This window comes from Podarcis filfolensis, assembly GCF_964270895.1.
Source record: "Podarcis filfolensis genome assembly, chromosome: 8".
Taxonomy (NCBI): Eukaryota; Metazoa; Chordata; class Lepidosauria; order Squamata; family Lacertidae; genus Podarcis; species Podarcis filfolensis.
The window spans coordinates 22415067-22441066 of record NC_139611.1 but is presented as its reverse complement, the minus strand read 5'-3'; the positions used below and the strand labels follow the sequence as shown (position 1 = coordinate 22441066).

General features: G+C 45.0%; 1 protein-coding gene across 5 annotated transcripts in view; it reads right to left on the bottom strand.

The window, feature by feature from the left end:
- PRDM16 (PR/SET domain 16) overlaps nt 1–26000 on the bottom strand; it is a 455494-nt gene that overhangs the window by 251095 nt on the left and 178399 nt on the right. The window lies entirely within an intron of this gene.

Genomic DNA, 26000 nt, shown 5'->3' with positions numbered 1-26000 from the left:
TATATTTATAAAATTTTATCTATCTATCATCTATCTATCTATCTATCATCTATCTATCTATCTATCTATCTATCTATCTATCTATCTATCTATATCTATCATCTATCTATCTATCATCTATCTATCTATCTAATCTATCTATCTATCATCTATCTATCTATCTATCATCTATCTCTATCATCTATCTATCTATCATCTATCTATATCATCTATCTATCTATCTATCTATCTATCTATATCTATCATCTATCATGTATCTATCTATCTATCTACATCTATCTATCTATCTATCTATCTATCTATCTATCATCTATCTATCTAATCTATCTATCATCTATCGTTCATCTATGCCAAAGGTAGCATTTGCATTCATTACTCTGTCTCAGGACTTGGAGAGCATCTGTGTCTCAGTGGCACGGCACATCCATTGCTTGCAGAAGGTTCCAAGGATCAGCCATTCCATCTCCAGGCCGACCCTTTCCCCCCGGTGTTTGGCATGGGATGTTAGAAAATAACTCCCCGTCTCCCTCTAAGTCTATTTCCCTTAGCACAGGAGTAGCCCAAGTCCCTGCTGCGCAACCTTCTTAGGGCCACAGGCCTGTGATGGGCAAGGCCAGAGGAAAACTTGGGTGCTAGGCTAGTTTCTACCCAGGCTGAGATGCACCTCTCTCTCTGTTCTAACCAGGCAAGCAAAAGGCATGGTCAGAGTTCAAGGACCCATTCCAGCCAGGCAAAACCACTTCAGGAGGGTGCAGCCTTCACAGGGCTGGTGAGGGATGTGGGTCACACAGAGAGACCCGGAGGGCTGCATTTGGCCCCTGAGTCTGAAGTTCTGCCTCCCTGTCTTCCCAATCTTTCCTGCTAATGGATGAGGGAGAGTGCATCATTTCTTATTTACTGTCATTTCCAATGTCATCAGACACAGAAGGAGCTGTTCTTGTGCGATTCCAATTTAGACCCTGCAAAGATCCTGCATGCAGCAACTTTTTTGTGTGAAGAAAAAAGAATGCTATGATCAAGCTGCTCTGTATATTTGCTTTTGTAAACTTTCAAGTACTCTCTGAGTACTGGGAGGCATCCAGAAGCTTCTACCTGCTCACCACTTCAAGCTGCTGGCATTTTAATCTCATCAAAGGATCTGCCTCCTCCCTCCTCCCCTTCCTGCTGTTTTGACTTTCCCCGTCTCTCACTCCTGTCACATTTGCTAGCTTGAAATGAAAGCAGAACTTACATTTACAGACTTTGCAACCTGCAAGGCTGCTCTGAGCGATTCCTCAAACAATGTCACCGAGCGACTCCTTGCTTTTCTGAGCCTTGTTGCAAATGAACAGCTCTAACATAACCCTTTGAAATGGATAAAGATTTGAGTTGTGTGTATGTGAGTGAGTGTGTGTGTGTGTGTGTGTGAATGAAATGTGCAGTCCGCATTTATGAGCTGAACGAAACCCTCAAGCAAGTTCCATGGGAAGAGGCCCATGTGAATACTATCAGTTAATACGGTAGCAGATACCAAAAACAATGGCAGTGAAGCTCATGAATCAGATTCTATGTTTCCTATGTATCCCATTCCTCCCACGGGCAATACTGGAGAGGTGGGCAAGACACTTGTCAAAACCCATCATTACAATGATGTCAGAGGACTCGTTTTTTACCCATATGGCTTGAAACCAAACCATGCCAGCATAGACACAGCCTTGTGCTTTGTGAGCTCCAACCACCAGCTGATCGTTGGGTCTTACAAAGCACTTTGCAGGCTCTTAACACAGAGCTTTGCTGGCAACCTACCAACCTACTCATTGCCAGTGTCTGAATAACCCATTTTGGCCCAGCCATACCTTCGCCTGCCCTCCACCTGACATCCTATACAACATCAGGTGTAGGGCAGGTGAGCATGGTTTGGCCAAGATGGTCTCACGGGAAGCCTAGCAAAGCCAACTGGGCCTGTGAGCAGTGGCGTAGCATGGGTTGTCAGCACCCGGGGCAAGGCAAGTAATTTGTGCCCCCTAACCCGTGGATTTCCGCCCCCTAACCCATGGATTTGCCCTAACCCCAGATGTTGCGCCCGGTGCGGCCGGCCCCCCCTGCACCCCCCATGCTACGCCACTGCCTGTGAGCCAGAGGCTCCCCATGCCAGTTCTAAGCAAATCTTGATAGTGGCAACTGGAGTCATTTCCTAGAGCCAGTTTTGTCAACTGACTGAACAACAACAACAAAAGTTTGCACTGCTTATAAGTATCAGCATTTTTGCAGCACAGATCTCAACCCAAAAGTCTGGAAAACACTCCAAAGTGGAGGCCAATGAGGCATTTTGTTCTCAGAAATAGGGACCCTACCTGCAAAAAACACCTTGTTGCATTGTTTTGACAACAATCCCTGCTTTCATCCCTTAGAATCCAATAATTTAAGCCATACATGAATTAGGAATGGGCGAATCTGTCAATTTTGGTTTCTTTCTATTTCTCATCCCCCCCCCCCAATATTAAGTTTAGTTCTCCACATTTCAGCATGGGTTTGCAAACCCCTTTAAAGAAAAAGAAAAACTCCTCATGGACATGCATGCCAAGTTCTAATATACACATACTTGCATGCAATCTTGTCTAATGTCCAAATTTCTGCAAAGCAATTTCCTTTAATGCGATGCATTTTGTATGTAATTTTCACAAATATGTGCATTTTTGTACGTATTAGTTTGCTGGAGAACTGCCCTGCAAAACTCCAAGAAGTGCTAATTTTGAAGGACAGCTACATTTTGGTTTGCATTTTTGTTTCTGAAAGGGCGAACTATGCAGGTTCGCCTTCAAGTGTGAACTGAATCAAATCTCCCCCCCATTAAAATGCACACAGATTGAATTCCTCAAGCACCCCTTAGTCTCAAGTAAATTGCAATGCAGGAACGCAGCCTGAGAGCTCAAAATTTCCCCTTTCAAACTCCAGAGCCCCTGACATGCATCTGAGTAGCTCTAAATGCAGAGGAAGAGGCTTGTTGCCAAATAATTTTATACTGGGTTGCAAAGGGGAGGGAATTACAGACTTTCATTGCACCACAGAATTAATTTCTGCCTTCTAAAGTCTGCTGTGCAAGTTCATGACACGGAGGGAGATTGCTGTCAATGCTTCTTCGAAATCCATCTGGGATAATGCGCTTTCAGCGCTCCTGGCTGTAGGTAAGTACATCCTTTAAATCAGCCACTAGCTCCAAATTCAAACAAAGTAAGCTTTCCTGCCCATTTTCCCCCAAGAAAGGAAGCTCAGCGTCCCCTTTATGCATTGTGAATGGCCCACCTAATTTAGACTGAATTATACCCTAACCTTCATTTCCCCTTTACGTCTCTGCTCCATTCAGGGGTTTCTGACTTCAGTTAATTCACTAACAATCCCGGCTGGTTCTTCTCAGCTCCAGCTTCTTTAGCGCATTGTCCGTGGGAGCTGCATGCTCCTATCTGTGCTCCTATTCCGCTCTCCAATTAACCTACTGCTGAGACGGCTTTACCTCTCTCTCCTTTGCCCATTCCAGCGCACTCTTCTCCCCACCCCCTTCCTCTTTTTTAAAAAACCTTTTCAACTCTACAAGATCCCTTCCCATTCCCTTCACCCCTGGCACGACCCCCTGACACGGGCACATATATGAAGATGAGCAACGGCCAAATCGCACGCCAAGACAGACACTTGTTCCCACAGTCAGGCACAAATTTACAGCAATGCAACTGATATTGCAATGCACTGAGTGTGAGCTGGGACTTGAGGGATAGTCTTGTCCCATAAGAACAGCAGGAGAGCCTGCTGGATCAGGCCAAAGGCCCACCTAGCCCAGCAACCCTGTTCTCTCCAGGGGCCAACCAGAGACCAGCAAGCAGGATTCGAGCACCAGAGCATTCTCTCCTCCTGTGGTTTCTAGCAACTCGTATTCAGAAGCATCACTGCCTTCAACTGTGGATGAATAGGTGGGCCATCATGGCTGATATCCCTCTTCTCCATGAAAACATTACTGTTTGGCTACTTGGATCTGTGGAACGTATGAGTTTACAAGTGCCACGTGATGTTTGCACTGCATTAGCAAGGAGTTGGGTTTTGGGATTTTTTTAGTGTGGCAGCACCTGTGCTTTTCTGCTCCCTGCCTACCGATACCAGGCAGGAACCGTCCAGTAGTGAGCCGCTCAACTGTACTCCCTCCATCTGAGTCACCGGTGCATGCTAGAATGGAGAGGTGAGGTGACTGGCATGGTGGGCATACTGCAAATGCACTGGCAAAGCCGATCTGGTGCTTCTGAGAGCACGTTTGTATTTGCCACTGCCTCCCCCTCCACCGCATCCTGGCACACAGCTGCAACTCAGCCAAAAGGAGGTCGAGTGATTGGTGCTGCCCAACAATGAAGAAGAAGAGTTTGGATTTGATATCCCGTTCTATCACTACCTGAAGGAGTCTCAAAGTGGCTAACAATCTCCTTTCCCTCCCTCCCCCACAACACACACTCTGTAAGCTGAGTGAGGCTGAGAGACTTCAGAGAAGTGTGACTAGCCCAAGGTCACCCAGCAGCTGCATATGGAGGAGTGGGGAAGCGAACCCGGTTCGCCAGATTATGAGTCCACCGCCCTTAACCACTACACCACATTGGCTCCCATATGCTACTGATGCCAACACTATGTTCTTTTAAACACCTGCTGAAACCTTAACATATCTATTTCAGCAAGCCTACTCAGTTACCTATAGTCATTTGCAAAGTTTTACTGATTTGTTTTTTCCTGCTTTAATAATTATTATTTCAACTGTATTAGTTTCTTTTTCTAAAAAAAAAAAAAAGGTATGGATTTCAGCTGTGTTTTGTTTACCATTTTAGTTGTACAATAATTAGAGATCGCTTTGATTAAGCGTTTTGCTCATCTTTCCAGGTGAGAGAATGGGGTTGCAGCCAACTCAGAGGATCCCCGCTGGAATTATTTGGGCTATGATAGCCATGTCAATTAATTTCTTTGGGGCTGCTCTGAGTAGGGCTAGCATTGCATGCAGTCGTAGGTGTGAGGCGTTGTCGAATTTCCATTTCCTCTGAGCTCTAGTGCATGCATCCTCTTCCGCAGGGCCTTGACTACCTGTTGGCCACAAAGGCCTGAATGCTATAAAGAGGACTGTCCGGCATACTTAATCTTGGAAGAATTAACCTGTGCTTAACATACACTCAGGTCCTAAGCCTTTATGCATTTTGTCCAACTGCTTACTACTTGAGCTAGAACAAATAGATTGGTTGATACACATTGCCCTGGGCTCCTTTGGGAGGAAGAACGGGATAATAAATAAATCCTATGGATGTATGCAATGCTAGTCCTACTCAGAGTAGACCCACTGTAATTAATGAGTATCACTAACTTTGATCCATTAATTTCAACAGGTCTACTTTGAGCGGGGCATTATTGGATACAACCCTATGTTGGCAACCCTGGATTAATCTATTTTGATCGATTCTGGTAGCTATTTGAGTTCTGCCTAGGAGTGTGGTGCATCTACCTCTATCTCTTGTATTGCTTGGCTTAAAAAAACAACAAAAACCCCATCACACTATCTACTCCCCTTTAATAATAATACCTTTATTGTCAATGTACAACCTGTGTACAATGAAATTAACCGAGCCTCCCCCCCCAAACACTCAATCTCATTGCGCTCTGTGTGCTTGTCGCACAACACACCATCCCCGAAAGTAAGTTGCACTATATTATTTTCCGTTCAGCAGCCTAACAGCCCACGGATAGAAACTGTTTTTTAGCCTGTTGGTACTACTGATTATACTGGTGCTGGCCGGGGTGTGAATCGTTCCTGATAATATTTCTCACTCTCCTAAGGCATTGATCCCTTGCGATGTCATCTAGCGGGCTCAGGGGACAGCCCATGATATCATGTGCTGTGTTCACCACCCTCTGTAAAGACTTTCTGTCCGTGGCTGTCAAGCCAACGTACCACACTGTGATACAATATGAGAGGACACTTTCTATTGTGGACCGGTAGAAGGAGGTAATCAATTGTTGTTTAACATTGTTCTTTCGCAAGACCCTGAGGAAATGGAGTCTCTGTTGGGCCTTCCTAAGCACCTGAGTTATATTGTTTTTCCAAGTGAGGTCTTCACTAAGGTAAACTCCCAGGAATTTAAAGGAGGAGACTCTCTCCACACAATCCCCACCCCATGTCCTCTTCCCTAACCACCTAGGATGCCACTTCACGCATCTGAGAAATGCCCACAAAAAGTTATGCCAATACATTTATTAGTCTTTGGGTTGCTACAAGCTCTGCTTTCCATCTGATTATATGTGCTGGTACAGAGCATCAACATCTCATTTTATACACAAAGACACACAGAGAGAGCATCACAACTTGGCAAGCCTGTGGTGAGGAAACCCTGCTTTAGACTTCTTTCACCCCAGGGGCATTAGGAGGGTACTCACCAGCTTTTAACTCTTAACAACAATGTTTTGCTTGCCAGCATATTCCTCTTGCCCAAACTATGACAGCATCCTTCTTTTTTTAAAAAAAAATCACCCTGTTCCATGTTGCTTGGAACAGTTAGGCCAACCTGTTACAGCCACTCTAAAGGTTTGGGGGGCAAGACGAGAGGATGTTTGAAGACCTGGGGAGGAGAAGCTTCCTTATGGAAAGTTGTAGCCAGCTTGGATTTTTTTCAAACCAAATTGTAAGCCAAAATTCAGTAGAGGAGTGGGGTGGGAGAGGCATTTTATAATTTATCAAAGCATAGGTACCAACACCTCATTTTATTTTATTACAAAAAAGGAGGCTACAAAATTCTCTTTTTTTCTGAAATAAGCATGCCCACTCCCCAAATTATGGACAACACACCGCTAAAAAGATGTTTTCAGAATAATTCTGAAGAAACCAATTCTGAAACAATGCCAGAAAACAGATCATGGCACAAAGATCTAAAAACTCTTCCTTGAGAAATAATGGAAAGTTCTCTTTCTCGTGGGGAGCTTGTTCTGTCAATTTATGGTGCCAGCTGAACTCCCATTCCCTAGTGGAAACCTCAGCATAAAACATGTTGGAGTCATGATCACAAAATGTTCCATAGTTTCCAAAACAAGCAATGCTCTGAAAACCACCACTGTCTTATGTAAAATCAAGTCAGGAAAGCAAAGTATCTTTGAAAGAACAGAGCAAGACAGAGACGAGTGTTGAACTATTTTTAGACACATTTTGCTCTGTAGTCTCAACCTCCCAAAATAATGGGACTGCCCATCAGCCAGTGGCTTGGTTAAAGGATTCCTAACATCACTCCTAATGGCATGAAACTGTGCGTTTCAATTTGTTCATTCAACTTTTGCCTAGCTCTTGCTTCAAGATGCTTGGGACAGCTTGCGTGTGGGTCTCTCTGTACTACACTCAGGCGAGGGCTTACATGCATGAATAAGACACCGCTCACATAACACAGATAATGTTCTCGTTACTCCACATCACGTCCAGTACAAAGTTTATTCAGTTCAGGCAATTCACAGAATCACAGAGTTGGGAGGGCATCTAGTCAACACTGCCACAGCAACCATAGCATCCTTGACAGATGGCAGTCCAGCCATCACCCAAGGCAGCCCATTCCACCATCAAACCATCCATGCCATTAAGACATTTCTCCTAATCTTTAGCAGAACTCTGCCTCCTTGCATCCTGGTTCCCACTCTCAAACACAGTACTCAGACTCTCAACTCAACTATTCCCCCCAGAGTTTATTCCAGAAGTTGCTGCATAGTTTAAACATAGATTAGGTTACAGGTTGCATGACTCAGAAATTCAGAAGCAGGACTCTACAGAATGGTACATGATACCAGATTTACCCCCTGGCCTCCCTTTTTGAAGAGCAAGGTGAGCACAGACATTTGGGTGGTTCGCATCCCATGTGTTGGGACTGGGCAAGCAAGCAGGCACTCCCAGAAGTGGGTTGGGTCTGCTTGCACTGGCATACCCAACAACACATCCTTGGAGACAGGGCCTGAGTCTACCTAGCCAACTTGCTGTGCAACTTGCATGGAAAACCTATTGCTCCAGGGGTGGAGCTGGGGCTCACTCCGTGGTTAACAGGCTCTGCCCAGAGACAGAAAGGCACACCTGTGCTTCCGACTCCATCACATCAATATCAGTCCTGTATGGGAGCTCTCCCAGGTTCTGAAAAGCCTGGTCCTCCTTCTTCTACAGCCGGGGTAGCTAACCTGATGTTGCTGGCACTCCAACTCCCTCCAACCCCAGTCATAATGATCCATGGTCAGGGATGGTGAGTGCTGTAGTCCAACAACATCTTCAAGCCTACAAGTTAGCTGCCCCTGTTTTACAGTCTACCTGGAACTGGCTTCCTGCATCTAGCACTGGGCAATTTCTGTTGAGCCCCAAGTACCTTCCAGGCTTTGAGCCTTTGTGAGGGTCCAGCTTGGCCAAAACAGAAGATGCACAAGCAGTCAATCTGTGTCAGGAGTGGGAGTCAGGAGAGGGTCAGAGATAAATGGCATGGCCTCAGTGAAGTTAACTCTTTATTTGAGGAAACAAAGTCAATCCTGGAGGCCAGGTGATCTAGTGAGCACAGCCACTCATCCTGGTAGATCTTGCCTGTATGAGGCAGCTGTGGGGACTGAAGGTCCCGGCCTTCCCACTGTTGCTTAAGTCTCCTCTTCTCCTCGGACTTTCTCAAGCAATCTGAGACTTCTGTGTCATGCCTATCTTTGCTCCACCCTTTCCATACCTCTTCTGGTTCTGGGAGACCAAGGGGGGAGGGGAAGCTGGTCACAGCAGAAAGGGGATCCCCCCTGGATTCTTCAGCAGCCTGCCTGATCTTGGCCCCCTCCTCTCCAGCCTCTGCTTCTGCCTCTGCTTCTAGACTGCTCTCTGCCACAGACTTTTCCTGTTCGCCAAACCCTATTACCTCTCCAGCTTCCGACACCTCCTTCTTCCAGTTTCCCCCCTCTTCTCCCTCTGACCACTCATCGTCATCCCACCACAAATCCCCTGGCTCTAGCCTTCTCCTCTTGGGGGTTGCCCAGCTGGTACCTCCTGCCACTCCTCTGCATCCAGCCAGTCCATAACAATGTGCAATGACGGCATGCAGAAACCCAAATCTTTGCTGTTGCTGTTTTTAAAAATCCCCATACAAAATTAGAACCAGGGTGTGCTTTGAGCCACATCCACATCCTAAGTAGCCTACACAACTCCTGTGCTCAGCAGCTAGTATTGGCTGCCCAGACTCAATATTTTTTATATTAATTTACAGGGCTCTAAAAAATTTGGGTCTAGGATACCTCAAGGACTGCCTAATTCCTTATATCCCTTCTTGATCCCTGAGGTCTGGAGGGCAGGGAGTCACTGTTAGTGGTCCCCCATGGCTGCAATGCACAACCTGTGTTGGCTATATCCTCATATGATCAGTACCGTGGGCCCAATTTTGTGAAACTCCCTTCCAGTTCAGATTTGATGAGCCCCCTCCCTGTTGAACCACTGGCACCTATTGAAGAGTGCTCCCCGCCCACTCATAGCAGAATTTTAATTGAACGCTGGTTTTATAATTTTAATCCATTTTCTTTACCTTTTCTGTATTGTATTTCTCATGCACTGCTTAGAGATAATTGTAGTTAAGTGGAATATAAATTGTTTAAATAAAAAAGGGGAAAAAATAAGCCAGTACAGCAGCACACCGTTAAATTAACCTCTTGTAACCAACATTAAGCATGCATTTTATTGTCTTGAAATCCCTACATTCAAGCCAAATCTCTCCCCAGACATAATAAGAACAAAAGTCGAACAGGATGGCAGAAATATATAAAGGACAGCCCGCCCACCCCTCAAAACCCCAACCCCCAGCCCTCATGTGCAAATTGGCTCAGGACCAAGTGAACATAATATTGGTGTAGTTTTCCGAAAGTGGTTTTTCAAAATCAGTCAGTAAGAAAGTCAATATGGTGCATAGTATCCATTTGTTTTGATTTATCTCGCTAACTTCAATTGACAGTTAATTCATCAGAGAAGGAAAATGTCGGTCTAGAGAAAACACAAATCATGAAGGATAAAGGAACAGGGTGGAAAATGTAACAGTGATAATACAGGTAATAAACTAAAAGGCACATTATCCCCTGAACTCCATCTGCAGTTTTACTGATTATAAATTAAGAGCATATCCATTGTTATAAACAAGACCAAAATGAAATGAACCAATATAAAATGAAAATCTGCAGGGCTCTGCATGGGCTTAAATTCATCTGCTCAGACCAATGGATCTAAAGGAGAGGTGAATATTCTTGAATTGACAAGTTACCTTTTCAGTCAGATGTTGCGTCATTGGAGAGAAAATTCACATGCAGTTTCAAAATGTGATCATTAAAAATGAAAAGAATAAAAGCTTGCATCTCTCTCTCTCTCTCTATATATATATATATATAGAGAGAGAGAGGAGCTTATAAATGTGTGTCAGGGAAAAGTTGGTGGAACCTGGCAGCCCCAGAGTCAAAGGCCAGAGCTATCATTAGAAGGCATATTGGAAAGTGCTTGTGAATCCCAAGACAAATTGACTTGATCAACACCTCCACATCTAATCTGTGGGTCATAACCTTGTTCTTAACCAAAGTTTGTGCTTCTCAAGTGTTCTGACACAGGCTCTCAGCTCATTGAGAAAAATCAAAATATATTTCAAAATGCCTATTTGGAGAGAAAATGCATTTGGAAATGTGTTTTAAGGCAAAGCAAACACAAAAACACATAATGCACCAGGCTATGCTCAAGGTCTTCTTAACAACGTATAAAACTCCAAACAACTTGTGGCCAGGTTGCCTGAAGAACCACCTGCCCCTGTGAAGACCTGTAAGATCACTTAGATCATTTCAGGATTGTAATTTTTTTTACCTGTGACACACTTATCCTAAAAAACATCACAAGGCAATGGCCCAAAAATTCATTTCTGCAAGTGGCCTTATTTCTAGTCTTTGTGTTACTTTTGTATACTGCTTAGAGATTATTTATTAAGCAGTTTGAACACTCTTTAAAACAAACAAACAAACAAACAAAACGTGCGTTGGAATGCAAAGTTCCACGCAGCTTTTTAAAACAACCACAAGTTATTCCAGAAATGGAATGTGATGGACTTACTATGAGTTAACATATACCATAAGAAACAGGGACTGGAAATGCAGAGATCTATGCAATCACACACAACAGAGAAATGCTTGTAGGTTAGAAAATAATACAATTGGTTACTGTAGGAAATGCAGAACTCGGACACAGGGCCAGCCCACGCATGAGGTAAGGTGAGGTAATTGCTTCAGGAGGCAGAATCCACAAGGGCCTCCAAGGAATAGTTAAAGATGGCCTCTCATTTTGAGGTCCAAGGGAGAAATGGCAGGAAGAAGAGAAGGAGGAGGAGGTTGTAAACAGGATGCAAGCTAAGATGCATTGGTCAAAACAAGAAGGAGGTAGAGAAGTAAGCTGACAGCTCAAAGGTACAGGGATAGTCTGAGAATATGGTTGCTCCTCACTCCGTCTTAAACCCATGCAAACCCCTGTTCTGCATAATTGCACCCAGACTTCCAACAACAACCAAACAAGACAACCCCAGTCCAAAATACTATACAAAAATTTATACATCAACAAACAAATGGTATGTAGGGGTACAGTACATAGTACGCCTTTCAGAGGCCAAGGAAAAGAGGTGCATCTTCAAAGGGGAGGGATTTCTACAGTACTGGAAATATTATGGAAGTGGTGGCTGGTGCCCATTGGAACCAAAGCCAAGGAAAGACAGAGTCAACTCAATCTAATGTTTTCCCCATAATGAAGAAGAGACAACTGACAGACAGCTCTATCCCCTGAACTGGTTGTGAGTAAGAAGATAGGCAGGTGAGGTCTGGCTGAGAGCAGACTGAAGTTGGTGGGGCAGTGCCCCATTTGTCCAGAGTATTATAGAGAAGGAAAGACCATAATCCATTAAAAAGAAAAGAGGAAACACTATTTCTACGCCATGCAAGAATTTCTGCTCCTGGCAGGTCTCCCCACCCAAAGCTGAATCCAAATCCAGAGGGCAGGAGGGGAACGAGAGGGCTGTCACAGAAAAGATTTTGGGCAAAAGACAGATACACTAAATAGGACAGGTTATCTTTGGCTGGGGTCCAGTTTCCTGGGAAACAAGCAGAGAGGAGCTTAGCTTTCGAGGGCACTGCAGCTGTGCATAGACTTTAATGAGCACAAGGATTTTAACAGAAAAAAACAACATTTAGGGTTCCAGAGACTCTAAATACTCTGCAAGCTCCTTGGGGCAGAACATTTTGATTCTGTGAGTTCTTTTATGAAAGGAGGAAAAAGCTAGCATCAGAAACCTTGGAAAAAAATAGCCTACCAAAGGAATGGCCTTCCTTTTAACATTTCTCTTCCACACAATTATCACACTCGCATTTATCCCACTCATACATCGATTACAAACTTTTTCTCCTTGAGTGTAAGATGCCAACACTACCAGCTTTTCAATTGCAATGGTCTTTGGAGGTATTGGCTCAGCTGTAACAATCCCTGCTCAACAACCATGGTTTGCAGGAGTGAGGGATGATCACCATTTGCCAGCCAGGTTTATAGGGAGTGCTTAAGCCACAGTTTCCCAGTTGGGACATCAGAGGTACCTGTAGTTCAAACAAACTGCAAGGACTCTTCTGAAGCTGGGCAAATGAGAAGGGGAGTAGGGAAGAAAAAATGCTTAAACTCATTGCTTGTTTCAATTCTGGCAAACCATGGTGAGCAGCTGAACTCTGAGCCTTGTAAGGCATTATGCAAGTGCAGCAAATCTCCCTCATTTATCTTTCTTTTATCCACGTCTGATTGTGGACTGAAGCCCTCCCTCCAGCCAATGGAGATCTTAGTCAACCACCTCATTGGCTTCTGAGAGTTCAGCTAGCATTGCCTACACACTTTGAGCCCTAACTTTCCCACCTTAAGTCCTAGAAACTGCATGTCTATCTATCTATCTATCTATCTATCTATCTATCTATCTATCTATCATCAAGCTGAGATTCTTGAGAACCTAAATTGTATACAACTCCATACCATAGGAGCCAACTCCTAGGGGATGAGGGGTCTTCCCTCCCCCAATAAAATAATTGAGAGGGTCAGCCCCCCAAGTTGATGGGTATTGCCATTCAATAGGTGTGAATGCACCGCATCATGCGATCGATTAGGTGGGGCTTACCTGCCCCCCCCCCCAATATTTTGTTCAAGTTGGCGCCCCTGCTTAGTCTCTCACACTGTGCTTTGCCCTGTAGTTTCTAGGCTGAATTGACAGCACGCTGGACCTTCACCTGGGAGACCAGAGTTCAGAATATACATCACCTTCCAGGCTCAACAGACTGCACACAACATTCAGCCATAACGCCACCCAAACCAGGGAAGCACGGCAATCTGTAAAAGAGTGGCCAAGGTAGATAGCCAATCGTGTGAACAATGCAAGAGTGAGCTGGCTTTAGTATGGGGAGGTGTTGCATGTGTCTGTAGGGGAAATGGCAAGCAGGTATCTGTTTCAGGGTTTCCATGCTGTAAAAATGTGCTATGCCTCTTGCAAGAGATGCACCTGCCACTGCAGTTTGTTACGATGTGCAAGCCTGCCTCGGGCCAAACAGTCAGGAGCTGCTATGAGATAAGGAGAAACCTGGCTCTTTCATATGCCTTGGTGCATAGGTGACCGAGCTGTGGGGAGAAGAGGGTTAGCTTCTCCTTTACACATTTGTCCTGAAACATGTGTCTAGCGTTTCTTATGTCATCAGTGTCTGTTATCCCAAGTTTAAGGCAGTCCACAACTTATGGTCGTTTACAGCTTACATCCATCTCAGTAAATCCAGAAGGTGTCTGATGGAAAGGGGCAAGAACAAGAAGAAGAAAAAGAAAAGAGAGGGGGAGACGCCAAGCATCTTAATCCCCCTGTTCATTCATGCTCTCCGTAATGTTCTTTCAGGCCTCTGCTGAGAATCTAGGCTTGAAATGAAGGCTGATAAATTAGTCTAGAGGGAAACAAGGCAGATTCAGCTTGTAAAAGGTCATTCCAACTTTGTTCTGGGTGAGGGTTTATCTTGACTGCAGCTGCGACAGACAATGGGCAAGACCTAAATGGCAGAAAACTTAAGCTCTGCTCGCGAAATTACTGTGCTGATAAGGTAGAATGGACTTTAGTAAGATCTAAATGGGAAAAAGGGGAGGTGGGTGTGAGTTTGGGGGGAAAGGCCGGTATTTTTCTAACATGATTGAACAGGGATGACACAATAAGATGTGCAATTAAACCAAAGATTTCTTTTTTCCTGGGCATTATCTCAAAGGGAAGAAATATACCGCTGGCTAATCAGATAAAGAAAGGTAGGAAGAAATCCAACCTCCCTCTCTTCACAGAATGAGTTGCCCTCCGTATAAGCTTATTGCGAGGCAGGACATAAGAACCGCAGGCAGCACAAAGGCCTTCTCTCAAGTACTTACAAACACCGTTGTCATTCATCATAAATCTGTGCTCTTTCACAAAGCAGGAGGGGCCACAGATGAATTTTCAAAATCAGTTGCCCGTCAATTCTGCTGGAGTGAAATTTTGAAGCGAATCTGGAGGTTTCTGCTCAAGTAAAATGCCAGATAAATATTGTGGTAAGCCCCCCCCCCCCAAAAAAAACCCCTCTGTTTCAATAAACCTAGCAATATTTCACAGGAGAGTCCTGCCATTGCAAATTTCAAATTAGAAATAACTCATGGGCACAGGGCCAAGCAAATTCCAGCTCTGGAGGAGAATGAGGGGACGTTTTTGAAGAGAGATGTTCTCCTTTCTCCAAAGACACTTTGAATTTCAAGAACATTGGGGCAAGTAACATAGTCCAGACAGATTGGGGAGGGGGGGAATGAGTTGTGAGGGAATGGGCTCTTCAGAGAGGTGCCCCTGCCTTTTTTCCTTTTTACCCTTTCCACTTGAACCTGCATTTCCTCACTCATTGTGAACCAATTTAATGGTTATCAGTCTGGATCTTAATTAAGTCTAAGCAGCATCCACTTCTAACCTCATGGTCTGAACAGGAACCTCTTATCTGTTTGCTTTGTAGAGGGTTTAAGGGAAGAAAAAGAACGAAGAGCTGCGCAAATGAATCTGTGGGTTTTTTAGTTGGGATGAAGAAGAATTTTGTTTTGCCCGGATTTTCAAACCAGCAGAACCTAATTCACACCCCCTGAACTAATAGACAAATCGGGATGTAATCATGCATTGGATTTTGCACTGTGATAACAGTTCTCTGCTCAAAGCATATACCAAATGCATTAAAATACACATTTTATGATGAAATTAATTCATACATTCATACATCAAAAATACATGTGCACTGAATGATAAAATAAAAATTTAGCTACAGGAGTTGTTGTTTTTGTTTAAGATAAACTGGTTGATGAGGAAATGGCATAGAATGAATGAACACCTGCAACATAGACACAGGTTGCTTCCAGATGACATGCCTTTTGAGCATTCATCCTGATGTCTTTGGAGGAAAGGAGTGAGATGAATCTGGCTATTTATTTGGGGCTCATTCTGATTTTTTGGACAGATTAAGTTACATGATATTGCACGAAGCAAGCATTTAGTCCACACTTCTCAGTGCACTGACCCCCCTCACTTTCCTTATCACAAAAACCCCCACAATAGATTGCATTGTGCAAGAGCACCCCATCAAATTAAGTTGCACGACATGAATTTGCGAATATGTGACTGAATCCCACCCCAAAATGAGGACAGTATGGAAGCTTTTAGCTTACAGGAAAGACTAGATATGGAGGCTGTGGGGGTGGGGTGGGGGGAAAACCTGTCAAGGATGGAAAAATTTGCCATGTTTTGGTAAATGGAAGAGCCAACCTCTTCAGCTCATCAAAATGGCGCAAACACCACTATGTCTTCATATCAGTTTCTTTCAGTTTCTCATTTTTTCCAATCTTAAATTCATTTCCCGATGTTGACACATCTATGTGCAATTTCCCTTTTCCTTTTAAAAAAAGCCATGTAAATTGATCGGCACGTTAATGCAAATTTATCCTAATATACGAATTTTTGATTGCAATTTTGCCAAATTTACACACAAATTTCTCCAATAAAATGCAATTTTCCAGGTCATTTTCATTCATAATTGCATTTTACGCACACGCCATTCTGTCGCATGCATTTTTGCATACATGTCTTGGCTGGAAAGTTGCACTTCAAAATCCAGAGAAGTGCTAATTTCAATAGATGGCTGCATTCATGTGCTGTTTCAGAAGGTGTAAATTAGGCAAGGGGAACAAAAATGCATTCTATTACCAAAGTGTGCATATGAAACAAACATGCATACAAAAATGTGTACGTTGTGAGAAATCCACATTAAAATGCTGATTAATAATAAGAAGAAGAAGAATCACAAAGTGATATGGAAATGAGGAGAACTGAGAAATGACAAATAGTGGTGCTGATAACACCAAGGTCACTGGTTTGATCCCCATATGGGACAGCTGCATATTCCTGCATTACAGGATGTTGAACTAGATGATCCTCAAGGTCCCTTCCAGCTCTACAATTCTATGATTCTATCCCTCTTGCATTAGGCAGCTTCTCTGCCCAGACTATATTTTAACTTGGTTAAAATGGATTACTTATTTTGCAGAGCCTCTGAGACGCTCGATTTCAATAAATAGAACCTTTCTTCCATAAGTTTGTGCCCTGAGTCTTCTTTAAGGGCGTGATGGCAAAATACCCTTCTGTACTTCAACGTTCTTTCCTGACCGGACTTTCCAAGGGGAAGAAATCCAGATTGTGTAGAAGACTGCATTTGTAGAAAGGATAACATTCCAGGGAAAAGAAAACAGGGCCCTGTATTCTTGCAAGCTTTCCCTGACAAGGGGAAAAGGCTATTTTTCAAGCCCCATGGTCACAAATGGGCTATTCTTGGTTCTCTCACTCGTTCTCAATTTTGTTTTTAATAGAGATGATAAAATACCAGGTTCAGAGGCTGGTATTCATAGATGTCTCTCAAAGATGAAAAGAAAACATTTATTTCCTATTTCTGCTTGTGAATCAGTGTTCTATTTTAAGGAAAATGCCCTCTGTCGGATTACCGATGAGTTATTACCCCTTATGGAAATAAATGGAGAAATATCACAGAGGTATTCTTAGTCATTCTTTCATTGGGTGTGCACACATCCTCCCCCCTCCCTGTCTGTCTGTCTCTTGCTTCCCCTCTTATTCCTTATATACCCATGTTTCCAACTCATTCCAAGCACAGTCCCGGATTTCTTGGCACACGTGGACCGAAAGTGACCTCTTAGCCTGCTTCTGATGTCATCCACGGGTTGAGCATCAGAGAGAGGGGGGGCAGCTGGAAAGGCATTTGCTTTCAGCAGTGTGGACATTTCATAGCCATTTCTAGGACGAAGAACTAGTTCTCTTGAAATGAGTCGGGAAGGGCCATAACTTAGTGGTACAGCATCTGCCTTGCATGCAGAAGGCCTCAGCATCTCTAAGTCTGAAACACTGCCATCCACTAGAGACAATAGTGAGATGGATGGACAAATGATCCGACCTGGAATAGGCAGTGCCCTGCATTCCTGTGCAGTAGGGCATCTGCTCTGGGTTCAGTCCCAAGCAAAACAGACAATACTATGCTGACTGTGTAAGGCAGCTTCCAGCATTCCTTTGGGCAATGGGAGACAAACCACAGATTACATCGGGAGTTGATACAAGCAGGACCGGTCTCTTAAAATAAACCCTAGACAGTGCCGCTTGGCTAAGGGTCTCTACCAATGTCACTTTTGAAAGGTCAAAGGTGGTGCTTCTCTTTGAGTCTTGACTCACCAAACATCACCCATACGTGGATCTCAGATCATGCAATGAGATAACAAAGGGTATCTGTGGACAGTGCCATTTAAGGCAGCATAGATAATAAACAGCACTTGCCATTATACAACACCTGCATTTTAAAAATGTAAAAAGGTAAAGCTAAATGAGCCCTGTCAGTTAAGTCCAGTTGCGAATGACTCTGGGGTTGCGGCACTCATCTCGCTGTACTGGCCGAGGAAGCCGGCGTTTGTCCGCAGACAGTTTTTCCGGGTCATGTGGCCAGCATGACTAAGCTGCTTCTGGCGAAACCAGAGCAGCATACGGAAACGCCGTTTACCTTCCCGCCACAGCGGTACCTATTTATCTACTTGCACTTGACGTGCTTTTGATCTGCTAGGTTGGCAGGAGCTGGGACCGAACAATGGGAGCTCACCCTGTGATTTGAACCGCCGACCTTCCGATCGGCAAGCCCTAGGCTCTGTGGTTTAGACCATACCGCCACCCGCACCCCAATTTTAAAAATGTATGGATTTACAAAAAGATAAAAGAAAAAAAGAAAATCAAGTTACTTGGAAAATCCCCCCCATAAAGGATCCAATTATTGTATTTTTTAAAAAAATATCTCCAAGGAAGCAAGACTCCTAAGACAGTTACACTCTGGTGGTGTAATCCTGCACACATATTAAAAGTAGGTGAATCCCACTGATCTCTATGATGGCAAAAGCCATGTTCTCTGCAAAGAGGATCACATGCTCAGCTTCCTTCAGGCTTTTAGTGATGCAAAGCCTTCCATGATTTTGTGGCCAATATTACTCTCCAGGATGTCACTTCTCAGCCTGCTCTTCATTAGCAAAATAAACAATGCTGTGATTAATGTCATTATTTACTCAATAAATGATCTAGATCATTGTGCATGCATGTGTCACCCCCCCCCCACCTCTGCTCCAGGTTTTGTTTTCAAAGGACCCAGGGGTAATAAAGGGAAAACACAGTGTGATTTATTTCAGGGTGCCGTGACTTGGACGTTCTGTGTCAGCAAGCAAGGGAATAATAAGCTTGAGGGAGGAGGGTGTAAAATGCAATCCCATCGTGCAGCATAACCGAGCACATTCTACATTTTGGACTGAGTTTTCTTCGCAAGGAAAAAGATAGGCCAATGTAGGGATCCAAATCGGCTCACATTAATGCATGCCGCTTTTTGAGCCAAATCAGGCATTACTCACAGGTAGGGACAGTTTGCAAATACCTGTATAAACCATGCCACTCCTGGAACAAGGGTAGGTAACATGGTGATGTTGGACCACAGATCACATCATCTGGGACTGAAGTTCAATATCATTGGAAGGACACTGCATTGTCTACCCCAGTCCAGGAGTTGCAGATCATGTTTGTTTAATGGAATTTGCAAAAATCAAATTCCACAAGTCTTCCTAGTATGCAGACTGGAAGTGGAGTTAATTATCAGCTTTCACACTTTCCCCAACACATTCCTCAGTGACAACAAAATAAAATAAAAATAAACATACGTTTTAGAAGGTGTATTTTAACATAAAATGCCACATAAAATCTGGGTTGTAACAAACTACAGTGGTACCTTGGGTTAAGAACTTAATTCGTTCTGGAGGTCCGTTCTTAACCTGAAACTGTTCTTAACCTGAGGTACCACTTTAGCTAATGGGGCCTCCCGCTACCGCCACGCCGCTACCACACAATTTCTGTTCTCATCCTGAGGTAAAGTTCATCCCGAGGTACTATTTCTGGGTTAGCGGAGTCTGTAACCTGAAGCGTCTGTAACCCGAGGTACCACTGTATGTCTTGTTCTGAGTAGGTCCACTTGAAATCAACAGTGCTGATTTAGCCATGACCATTAACCTTATTGTATTTAAATATGAAAGTGGATTTTGTTCAGATGAAAAAATAAATAAATCACAGATTCTCAGAAATGGATGGAATGGATGTCTGGATGAACATGTGCAATACTGTGCAAAGAACATGTGCACATTTGTTCAAAACACTGCCCTCCCCTGCCCTCAGTGATAGCATCATGTAGCCAAATTATGATTTAGTTATGTCAATGCATTTGGTTATATTTACTGTTGTCATGCCAAGTATAGTGTCATGACATCAGCCTGTTCAGTATGTGGTCCCTGATAGGTTGTGCTGTTCTAAGTGATTCTTAATTCAAGCAGCAGCATTAGTGAACAAACAACACATATTGTTAAAACAGTGAATAAAATCTGGTGAATGTTTGGCGGAGCCCCAGTAATGATGACTGCTAATGAGGAGAACGGAAGATGGAAGTCCAATGGGTTTTTTTGGGTAGCTGAGAATTGTTTGCGTTAGGAGACAAAGATTTGTAGCTTTCTGTAGTAGCCGAAGAAACAAAGGAGCTTTGAAGAAATGTGAGGTGCTCCTAGGAAAGTGTGTGTTCTCTCACGTCCACTGCGAAAAATAAAAATTAATAGCATTGGAAAGTCAACAACATTTATGACAGATAATAGAAAGGGCCTGTACCGAGTCTGGCGTTCAGGAAAGAAAGGAGATATGAAGCATTACCGAGTATGTGAAAATAAACAAAGACTTTTATCAGAAGAAGAAAAGGACAAAAGTTTGCTGCAAGGTTATGGAGAAGTAATATAGGCTCTTGTTAGCTTGTATGGAACTTCCAAGAATTAAGAGCAATTTAGGGAATCTCAAACATCCAGGATTTTGCAACCTTGACACAAAACCACATATATTTGCTATGGCAGATGTCCCAAAGAGGGAATGGGTTGAGAACCTTATACGAAATGACCTTACCCATTTGCAAACATAATTGTAACTAACTTTTTCCATTGAAATCAATGGGAGGTAGCTGTGCTTCCTTGAATCCTGTCCATATATGCTTATTCCAGACAACCTGCTAAGTCGGCCCAAGAGCCCAGAAAGAGCTCAGCTGAATTATGACCAAAGCTCAGCCTTGTCCAGTTGCAAGGGATCCTTTTTCAACCCAAAGTCCACATTCCTTTCTGGTCTACCTTGTGGCAGGCAGTGGAGAAGGTCACATGCCAATGGTGGGTGTGGCCAGAGGGAAAAGTGAAGAGAGAAACAACTAGAAATGTAACCTTTATATAGTAGGCTAGTTTCAGCAATCACACCTCTCTATATCCTTTAGCCAGGCAAGCAAGTGAGTCGAGTCCAGGGACGTACACCACTCAGGAAAAACACTCAGGCTGCAAAGGAGGACCAGTGAGGAGTGTGACCTGGCAACAATCCTGAGGACCATATAGATCAGGCCTGGCCAAACTTGGCCCTCCAGCTGTTTTGGGACTACAATTCCCATCATCCACTGGTCCTGTTAGCTAGGGATGATGGGAATTGTAGTCCCAAAACAGCCAGAGGGCCAAGTTTGGCCATGCTTGATATAGATAGACCTGTGGGATGCATTTGGTCCTGGGCTTGCAGTTCCCCACTCCTGATCTAGTCCAACCACTTGTTTTCCACAGTGGCTGCCATATGCTTTCAGAAGCCCACCAGCTTGGCAATGAAGGCACAACAGTCAGACAGTGCCCAGTGCTGTCTGTTCCAGGGATAGGCAACATAGCTTCCTTCAGATGATGGAGGCTTGGAGCAATGGGAGTTGGAGTCCAGCAATATCTGGAGGACACCACATTAACTACTCCTGCTCTGCTCTAACTGGCAGCAGCTTTCCAGGGTATCAGATGGAGAAGAGACTTGTACACTACCTGCTGTCTCGTCTTTTTAACCAGAGGTACCAAGCCCCAAACATGGGACCTTCTACATGCGAAACATGTGTTACCCTAATAAATTATGGTCTCTTTCCATTAAAAACAACAACCCTCAAATGTTGTATCCAAAGTTAGTCCTACTCAGCCTAGACCCATTGAAATAAATGGACCTAAATAGACATGCCCATGAATTTTAATGTGTCTACTCTGAGTAGGAGTAGTGTGGGCTACAACACCACGTTGCTGCTGTTATTTTCTTGGAACTTTGGAATGTTCCATTGAAAAGCATTTTTAAAAAAGGTTTATGTGTATATACAATTTAATGTTTACTGGTGGATTTAGAGGGCAGAGTAAGGACTAATTTAGGTCCCGCTGAAACCAGGAGGACAAATTAGTCATGACGGAAGTTCCATTTGTTTTGAAGACCAGGCTAACCTAGCCTGGATGCAACCCAGGGATGTCAGAAATGCATGTACACAATGGATACTATTTATTGCCTCAACATCCATCAGGGACAATTTAATGATTTACATTTTTAGAAGTATCTGCCAGGGCTGGGCCGTGGGAAGCAGTCTGGAGCCGAAGTCAGAAGGCTGGGAACTAGGATTCGGGACTAGAGAGCAATTGGGCAGGACCAGAGAACGAGCAAAAGAGGCCAGATCGAACAGTAAGCCAGAAACGCAGTACACACACATACAGGTATCCACAGGCGAACAGTGCCTGTCTCCTCATCTGATCCATGCAGATCAGTTGAGGGAGGGGTTATCACAGCAGCTGCTGGTGCCCACTGGGACTGGCAGGGCAGAACAACAGAGAGGTTGAGCCAGGGCCAACGATAGGCAGAGACAACTCATTCTAATTTTGTCCCCAACCTCCTCTCTTTTGTCCCCAACCTACTCCTCAGCTCTAGAAGGGCAACGCCAATGCTTATTTATTTATTTATTTATTTATTTATTTTTCTTTCTACTACCACCAAAATCAGTGGGGTCTTATGAAGAAGGGGGCAGAAAAATTGCTTGGGGAGACAGATCAGCCTCTACCCCAGGGCTGGGGGCGGACGGGCTACCCACCTCTGCTTTAGAACCACGAGGTTGAGAAATTCTCCATCCCATTTTAAGTTTCTGGAAACAAGAAGAGTTACCGGCAAAAGAAGAATGGAGGATGAAACTGATGGACTATGCAGAATTAGATAAATTAACAGGAAGAATTCGAAATCTGTGGGACCAGAGATTCACAGAAGACTGGCATAAATTTACGGACTATTTGGAGGGTAATCGTGATGATCATATTACGCTTGTAGGTTTGCGAGAAGTTTTGTAAGGTGGACTATTTGAAATATTGCCAAAAAAAGGTAATGAGGGGGACTGTTAGTTAAGATAATTAAAGGCAATAGGAATTTAAGAAACGCAGACTAAGTGATAAGAACGGAAGACCATCAGAGGGGCTGATGGAAGTCCAAAAAGACTGTATAAGATGTGAAGTTCTGTTGTATGAATGATAACTAATATGTAAAAATTATATATATATATATATATATATATATATATATATATATATGAGAAATTCTCCATCCCAAACTGAGTGACAGCCAGGAGTTTTAGGGAGAATAATTTAAAAAAAAAAATGCACCAGGTATCTGACTCCACATGAAACCCTCTGAACAATGAGCAGCTTAGAGCATGTTTTCCCAGCCTTGAATCCCCAGATGTTGTTGGACTATGACTCCTATGGTCCCTGACCACTGCCAATGCTGGCTGGGGATGGTGGGCAATTTAGTCTACCAAAGGGGAAAGCTGGACTAAAGCTACAGTAAGTCTCTAAAGGGGTTGTTGCCTTCAGAAGTTGCCTCTGTTTAGCAGCCAACCAACACTCCCCCCCCACACACACATACAACTGACGTGCTGCGCTCCTTAAGGAATGTTTTCCTTCATTCCACAAGGTGTTTCCGTTTAGCTCATAAAATGTATATTTTAATGTGTGCAAATCCAGGCCTGCCTTCATGTCCACACCCTGCTTGGAATGGCCTGATATTTCCAAGGCTGAAAAAAAAAAAGAGGAGGTGGGAAGGAGGATGTTTCTGCAAGCAACTCCGTAAGGTGGTGCTAATCAAACATTCCGAAAGTTATGAGATTCACGCTTGAAGTATCCCAGGGCAGGAAGATCTTCTGAGGCACCTTTGTTAAATGCAGTGGAAAGCTGTTGAGAGATTTGGCAAAGGATCCTTTTTCCCCCCAACCATTTTTTTTTTGGGGGGGGGGAGTGGGAGGAGGTAGTTTTGATAGGTTAATCATATTTATTCCTCCATTCAATAATCCATTCACATGTGTGGGGTGGCTGCGTTGTGTGTGATTGGTTCTTCTTGGGCAACCTGAGCAGAAGTCCTGATTCATTGACAGATGGTGGGAAGGTTAGGGATGGTGTGTAAAATTCCAGAGATTGCAGCCATCTAAGTTCTACTTAGAGGAAACTGGCTGGAATGAATGGACCTAAGTTAACCATGCCTATTAATTTCAACAGGCTCACTCTGAGTAGGATTATATTGGATACTGTCAGGGCTACCCTAGGTCCCAGCTCACAAAGGACCAACGCTGCTTCGTTGTTAAGTATAAAAGCCTTTATTGAAGTTCAGTTTCACTTCCAGAGCCGCAGCGCGCAGCCCCACGTCTAAAGTGTCAGACCACTGATGCTCCGTCTGAGTCTCCTCCCCCTTGACACCAATTTAAGAGTCTAGCCTTGCTCCACCTTCTCCGCTGCTCCTTCCTCCTCTGGGTCCGCCTGCCCGCCGGGGTTCCGCCCTTTCTAGCCTCTTCTCCCGCTGATTCCCCTGAGCCTTCTCCCTCCCTCCGGCGGGCTTTAGGAGCTGGTTCCCCATCCGGGTCTCCTGCTGTTCCGCGCGCCTGCACATTTGAACTTGGCGCGCGCGCCCAGCCAGCAACTTTCCTCCTGACCGTTCCACTGCTGCTGTCACTGCTTCCCCCATCGGGGGGGCTAGCTGCAACTGACCTCCCCTCCGTTGGAGGCGTGGTCAGCCCTGACTCCCTCTCTGGAGGAGACACTGCTCCTGACACATGTGACTCCTCCCCCCCACTACGCTCTGGTGGGGAAACTGGTCCTGATCCTCCACTGCTGCTTTGGGGTTCCCCTCTGGCTCCTTGTTTCTGGTGCGTCCCCCCTGGGACCCCCCTTGCCCTGACCATCGGCGCCCCCTTCTGGGAATCTTCTGATTCGCTGGAGAAGCTCATGGAATCTCTCGGGCCACTGTCATACTCCCCTACGCTGCCCTCGGATTCTTCCCCTTCGCTCTCCCAATCCTCTCTCCCCAGTGCTCCTGCTCCTGATTCCCTGACATCCATCCCCCCCTCGAAGCCCCCCCTTCCCCCCTCCCCCTCTTCGGGTGTGGGTTCCGGGTGCTCCAGTCCAGTGGGTGTGAGTGCGGGATACCATTCTTCCCCCCTGGTGTGTAGCCGGTCCACTGGATCCGGCCCAACCGCAACGGGCTCGTCGACGTCGATTTCCTCTGCTTCCATCTCTCTGCTGATGTGCTCGAATCCAGGATCCTCCCCCAACACGTCCATGTCCTCCCCTCCCCCGGGTACCTCTGGTGAGACAGCTTGCAAAGGTCCCCGCAGCAGCTCCCTGCGCCACCCCACCTCCGGTTGAGTGTCCCACCAATAGGAGCGGTCTGTGGCAAACCCCGAGAGAGACCCCTCCGAGGAGCTAGTGTCTGGCGTCGTCTCTTCAGCTGATGAAAAACCCTGGAACGTACTGGCTGACAGTGTGGGCGTGAAGAGCCAGTCGTCGAAATACTCTGCCGGCATAGGTCTGTGTGGGAAGAGTGCATGGAACTCGTCTTTAAGATAGTGCTCCTCCACGGCATAGCACGGTACCCACCTGTTGGCACTGGCTGGGGTACCTTCCCTGGCGAGGAGGTATTCCACCCCCTCTTCCCCCCACCTCGAGTCCAAAATCTCCGTGACCTCGTTGAGTGGCGTCGCCCTCCGTGACCCCTCCCTCTTCGGAGATTCACTAAGTGTGTCTGGCGCGTTCCCTGTCGCCTGAAACCTGTGGGGTTCCCTGTAGGGTGTGAGCACTGACCTATGAAAGACTGGGTGCATTCTGGAGCCCTCCGGGAGTGTCAACCGGAAGGCCACTGGATTGATTTGCGCCGCGACCTGGTAAGGTCCCAGCTGCTTGTGCTTGAGCTTCCTCTTAGCTAGCGTCCTGGCCGGCACTGCCTGGGCTGCTAACCAGACCCAGTCCCCCACCTGGATGTCCTCCCCGACCCTCCTGTGCTTGTCTGCCTGCATTTTGTAGGCGTGTTTCGCCAGTTCCAATTGCCTGCGGAGTTGCTCGTGGACCTCCTGTAACTCTGCTGCTAAGTGCTCTGCTCCCCTTGGCTCCCCCTCCCCCTTCGTCTCTAACCCTGGGAAAGTTCTGGGATGCCGCCCATTATTGGCGA